Source organism: Oncorhynchus keta, chromosome 19 (genome assembly GCF_023373465.1).
Source record: "Oncorhynchus keta strain PuntledgeMale-10-30-2019 chromosome 19, Oket_V2, whole genome shotgun sequence".
In the NCBI taxonomy this organism is placed as follows: Eukaryota; Metazoa; Chordata; class Actinopteri; order Salmoniformes; family Salmonidae; genus Oncorhynchus; species Oncorhynchus keta.
In genome coordinates this window covers 78,134,374-78,140,559 of record NC_068439.1, presented here as the reverse complement: position 1 = coordinate 78,140,559, position 6,186 = coordinate 78,134,374, and positions in this window count along the sequence as shown.

Below are 6,186 nucleotides of genomic sequence, written 5' to 3'. Positions count from 1 at the left end.
CAGCATGTGAAATGTATTATCAATCAGTGTTGCTTCCTAAGTGGACAGTTTGATTTCACAGAAGTGTGATTGACTTGGAGTTACATTGTGTTGTTTAAGTGTTCCCTTTATTTTTTGAGCAGTGTATATATAGAACATTCTATTGGTTCCAAGAATTTTGTATAGTATTTTAAATTGAAAAATTCTAAGGTTTGAATCCAGCGTTGTTTTGCGTATCAATTCATAAACCATGTGCCATGGAATGGGTACATCGAATATCTCTTCCCAACTATTTTGCAATTTATGGCACAGCTGTCAGTTTTTTGTTCCTTATTAAATGAGATTGGTATATGTTTTTATTTATCACACTTTTCTTTAACCATTTATGTTATTTTAAATGGAGGGCAGATATACAAGTTCCTTACTTTTTCCCCCTTCTACTTGCCTCCTCCATTTTTGTGGTAATTCTGCAATTAGTTGATTGTAATTTTGGGTTGAGCAGACATTTCCATATGTCTGTGTTAGCTACATGTGTGACATAACTCCACCAGTCCTATTTGTGTATACTAAAATGTGTGTATACTACACAGTAATGTAACATGTGTGTATACTACACAGTAATGTAACATGTGTGTGTACTACACAGTAATGTAACGTGTGTGTATACTACACAGTAATGTAACATGTGTGTATACTACACAGTAATGTAACATGTGTGTATACTACACAGTAATGTAACATGTGTGTATACTACACAGTAATGTAACGTGTGTGTATACTACACAGTAATGTAACATGTGTGTATACTACACAGTAATGTAACACATGTGTATACTACACAGTAATGTAACATGTGTGTATACTACACAGTAATGTAACATGTGTGTATACTACACAGTAATGTAACATGTGTGTATACTACACAGTAATGTAACATGTGTGTATACTACACAGTAATGTAACATGTGTGTATACTACACAGTAATGTAAAATGTGTGTATACTACACAGTAATGTAACGTGTGTGTATACTACACAGTAATGTAACATGTGTGTATACTACACAGTAATGTAACGTGTGTGTATACTACACAGTAATGTAACATGTGTGTATACTACACAGTAATGTAACATTTGCATTTTTTTAGTGATCCAATACGTAATATAGTAATAATGATAATTTGGTTTTAATCCAGAGAGGTTAGCAAAAGTATCTAGATCCTCTATGAGGCAGTGTAGAGATTCTAATTGTGGTTTTAAAAGAAATCACGAATTTAAAAGAAAAAAAACATGAATCATCAGCGTACAATGACACATTTGTTGTTAAGCCACGGATTTCTAATTCCTTAGTATTATTGTTGGATCTAATTTTAACAGCTAACATTTCGATGGCAAAAATAAATAGATATGCCGATAGTGGACAACCTTGTGTTTTACTCCTCTAGATAGTTTAAAACTTTCTGAGATTATTATTAATTATTATTATTGACTATTTTACACCTAGGGTTACTATACATAACTTTAACCCATTTTATAAGAGATTCCCCAAAAATGTAAACATTCTAGGCATTTATATATAAACTCCAGTCGTACTTTATCAAAAGCCTTTTCAAAATCAGCTGTGAACACCAGGCCTGGTTTCCCCAATATTTCATAGTATTGTATTGTTTCCAGTACTTGTTTTATATTATCTCCAATGCATCGTCCATGTAAAAAAAAACTGTCTGATTAGGATGAATAATATCTGACAATACTTTGTTAATTCTATGCGCCAAGCATTTAGCTAGGATTTTTGCATCACAACACTGAAGTGTAAGAGGTCTCCATTTTTTTTAATGGACTGGATCTTTATATATACCACTTGGATCCTGTTTCAGTAATAATGATATCAGACCTTCTTGTTGCATGTCCGGTAATCTAGTTTCTATATAGGAGTGGTTAAAACATGCTAATAATGTCCTCTGAGTATATCAAAACATGTTTGGTATACTTCCACTGGTATGACATCCAGCCCTGGAGTTTCCCAGCCTTAAAGGCTTTAATTGCATCAAGAAGTTCCTCCTCTGTAATTTGGCCTTCACATGAGTCTTTCTGTACACATGTTAATTTTGCATTATTATCATTATGGTTAGTGGAGATGGAGGAGTCTGAAATGAAAACATATTCTTAAAGTACTTTACTTCCTCTTTCAAAATATAATTCAGTGAATCATGCTTCGTCATTTGTAACAAGTTTCAATAAAAAAAAAATGGTAGCATTTCTATAGTGAAGATTGAAAAATAATCTGGTGCATTTTTCCCCATATTCCATCCAGTTCGCTTTATTTTTGTAATATATTACACCAGATCTTTCTTGAATAAGTTCTTCCATTTCTTTTTGTTTTTCCTCTAATTTATTCTATGCCTCTATGGACTCTTTTGCTCTAAATTGCTTTTGTTTTATAGATGAGTACTGAATTTCATGGCCTCTAAAGGCACATTTAAAAATGTCCCATACAATAAGGGGATCTGCTGTACCTATGTTATGTCTGAAAAGGTCAGTTATAAATGAATCTGTCCTAGTTCTAAAACAATTTATCGCCTCGTAGGCTTTGATTAAATTTCCAATATCCTCGCCCAAGTGGAAATTCCGCAAGAGTAATATATATGTCAATTATGTGATGATCCGACCATATTCTGTCCCCTATCAACACTTTAATCTTTTGGTGCCAGAGAGAATGGCATAGCTTGATTAAGCCTCCCCCATGTATATCTCACTAGGTCAGGGTATTTAAGCCTCCATATATCCACTAACTCCAATATATCCATGACATTCATGATTCCCTTAAGTGCCTGAGGGTGATAGTTTGTAGTGTGATTTCCTTTCCGGTCCATAGAGGTATTTAAGACCGTATTAAAATCTCCCACCATAATAATAGAGTCTAGTGTTGCTTGTAGAGTTGATAAATTCTTATACATATGTTCAAAGAAGCTTGGATCATCATTATTCAGACCGTATAGGTATCTGTTTATTGTCCAATAACATATTTAAAATAATCCATCTACCTTGAGGATCTGTTTGGACAATTTGCACATTTGGATCAAAATGACTGTTAATTAAAACCATAACCCCTTTTGAATTTCTTTGCCATGGTAGAAATATATTTCGCCCCCCCACAGTCCTTTTTCCACAAAACTCCATCTTAAATTGTTGAATGAGTTTCCTGTAAACAATAGATATTATATTCCTTCTCTTTTATCCAAGTAAATACTGATCGTCTTTTCTTATTATCTGCTAAGAAATTACAATTGTAACTGGCTATACTTATTTCACCACTTACCATAATGAGACACAAGTTTCAATTCTATTTATCAAAATATATGTTTGTAAACGTACCATTAGAAAGTAACATGATGATTGAGTGTCTGTATACTGTAGCTGTACCATGATATTTGCATTGCTACTAAGTTAACCTCCAATTGGTCCCTACTATTCCACCCGCTAAAAGCCCTCCTCATCCCGAGTTGGGTTGTCATCCCAATGCCCGGCAGACCACACCCGACCCCCCCGTCTCCCATAGCCCTGAAGAGACCGTGCAACTAACAGAAGTAGATCAACCGCCAAATGCATTTCCATCACCCTCACCTCGATTTTTTATTATATATAGCCATCAAAACAAATATATATATATATATATATATATATACATTTTTAAAATCATGTTTCTTATTTTCCATAATTAACTATTAATATTTGTGGTAATGTAGGCAATTTATGCAAAGGATTTTAACTCTAACCAGTCTCGCCATTACCAAAATTACATTATTGCAAGAAATTATTATGTTAGCAAACAATTATTGTGAATCATCCTATATTGTCCCTAACATATTTTACTTCTTTGCAACAGTTGTGGGATATGCACATACACCCACATTCATACACACTCATACACACTCAAGCCCTTTCCCCCACACAACCATAGGCTCACATTCTCAACAGTTGTGGGATATGCACATACACCCACACACTCATACACACTCATACACACTCAACCCCTTTCCCCCACACAACCATAGACTCACATTCTCACCAGTTGCACCTTCCCAGAGCCCAACTCAAGAAAGGTCTTGATTTACGAATGAATATAATGTTGCAGCTGTATGAGAAGGCCTGCAAGACCATGCAAACAAAATGGGCAGAAATGGGGAAATGTTATGAACCATTGTCACATCCTAGATGATGGAGGTCAAATGTACCCCTTTTCCCTGAAACACCCACAACACGGTCCCCCGTAGTGACCATATTCCCTGAAACACCCACAACACGGTCCCCCGTAGTGACCATATTCCCTGAAACACCCACAACACGGTCCCCCGTAGTGACCATATTCCCTGAAACACCCACAACACGGTCCCCCGTAGTGACCATATTCCCTGAAACACCCACAACACGGTCCCCCGTAGTGACCATATTCCCTGAAACACCCACAACACGGTCCCCCGTAGTGACCATATTCCCTGAAACACCCACAACACAGTCCCCCGTAGTGACCATATTCCCTGAAACACCCACAACACGGTCCCCCGTAGTGACCATATTCCCTGAAACACCCACAACACGGTCCCCCGTAGTGACCATATTCCCTGAAACACCCACAACACGGTCCCCGTAGTGACCATATTCCCTGAAACACCCACAACACAGTGAAACACCCACCCCGTAGTGACCATATTCCCTGAAACACCCACAACACGGTCCCCCGTAGTGACCATATTCCCTGAAACACCCACAAACACGGTCCCCGTAGTGACCATATTCCCTGAAACACCCACAACACGGTCCCCCGTAGTGACCATATTCCCTGAAACACCCACAACACGGTCCCCCGTAGTGACCATATTCCCTGAAACACCCACAACACGGTCCCCCGTGAAACACCCACAACAGTGACCATATTCCCTGAAACACCCACAACACGGTCCCCCGTAGTGACCATATTCCCTGAAACACCCACAACATGGTGAAACACCCACAACCCCCGTAGTGACCATATTCCCTGAAACACCCACAACACGGTCCCCCGTAGTGACCATATTCCCTGAAACACCCACAACACGGTCCCCCGTAGTGACCATATTCCCTGAAACACCTACAACACGGTCCCCCATAGTGACCATATTCCCTGAAACACCCACAACACAGTCCTCCGTAGTGACCATATTCCCTGAAACATCCACAACACGGTCCCCCGTAGTGACCATATTCCCTGAAACACCCACAACACAGTCCCCCATAGTGACCATATTCCAAAGCATCTCCATGCAGTCAGACTTTTGATTTTGTGCCACCAGAGCCACAATAATATACCCCCTCTCTGAATGTAACCCCATGGGTTACTGCAACCAGTGTTGCTAGCACTGCCATTGCCTGGGTGGGGGCACCCCACCGGAATTACCACCGGCTAGGTACAAGGTCGTCAAGCTTCTCATTAGCAGCTTTGAGAATTTCCTTTGTATATTATTCTCTCCCATCAGGGGGCTTTGGCTTTGTAGGACCAACCCTGCCAAGCAGGCTCAGAATCTTGAGGGGGCAGTGCTGCTCTTGGTCTCTGACTGCATTTTGGCTGCATACAGACTGCTTACGGCAGGCCCATAAGACCCGTAAAACAGCAGGCCCATAAAACAGTTAGGGACATTCAGGTGGGTGTCTATGGTATAGGGTTGTGGACCGTTCCATCAATATAGGATCATAAACAAATAAATTAGATGTAGAATTTATTTTAAAAATGTAGTTCCCCATGATAGGACAATAAATAAATGAAATGTATAATTTATTTTAAAATGCTGTTCCACCATGATAGGAGAATAAATACATAAAGAAATAAGATGCATAATTCATTATAAAAAGTATATCCATCATCTGCACAGCATTGAAAGCTCTTTCACAACCCCTCCTCACAGCAATACATTGGTTCTGGGATATGCAACCATTTCCTTTCTCTCTCAACGCCACACGTTCCCAAACATAAAGAAAAAACAGACCACACCATCCACACATACTGTTCCTTCTGTTTACTGAGGTTATCTCCACCATGTTGAATTAGTGCTTTTGTGTTCCAATTAGTTCTATTTGAAGATAGAAAGAAATGCTGTATTTTTGGTTGTATTATTAAAATCCAAAACAGGGCTAGAATTGTGTTTCCTTATTTGCCTCAATCTATAAGAACATT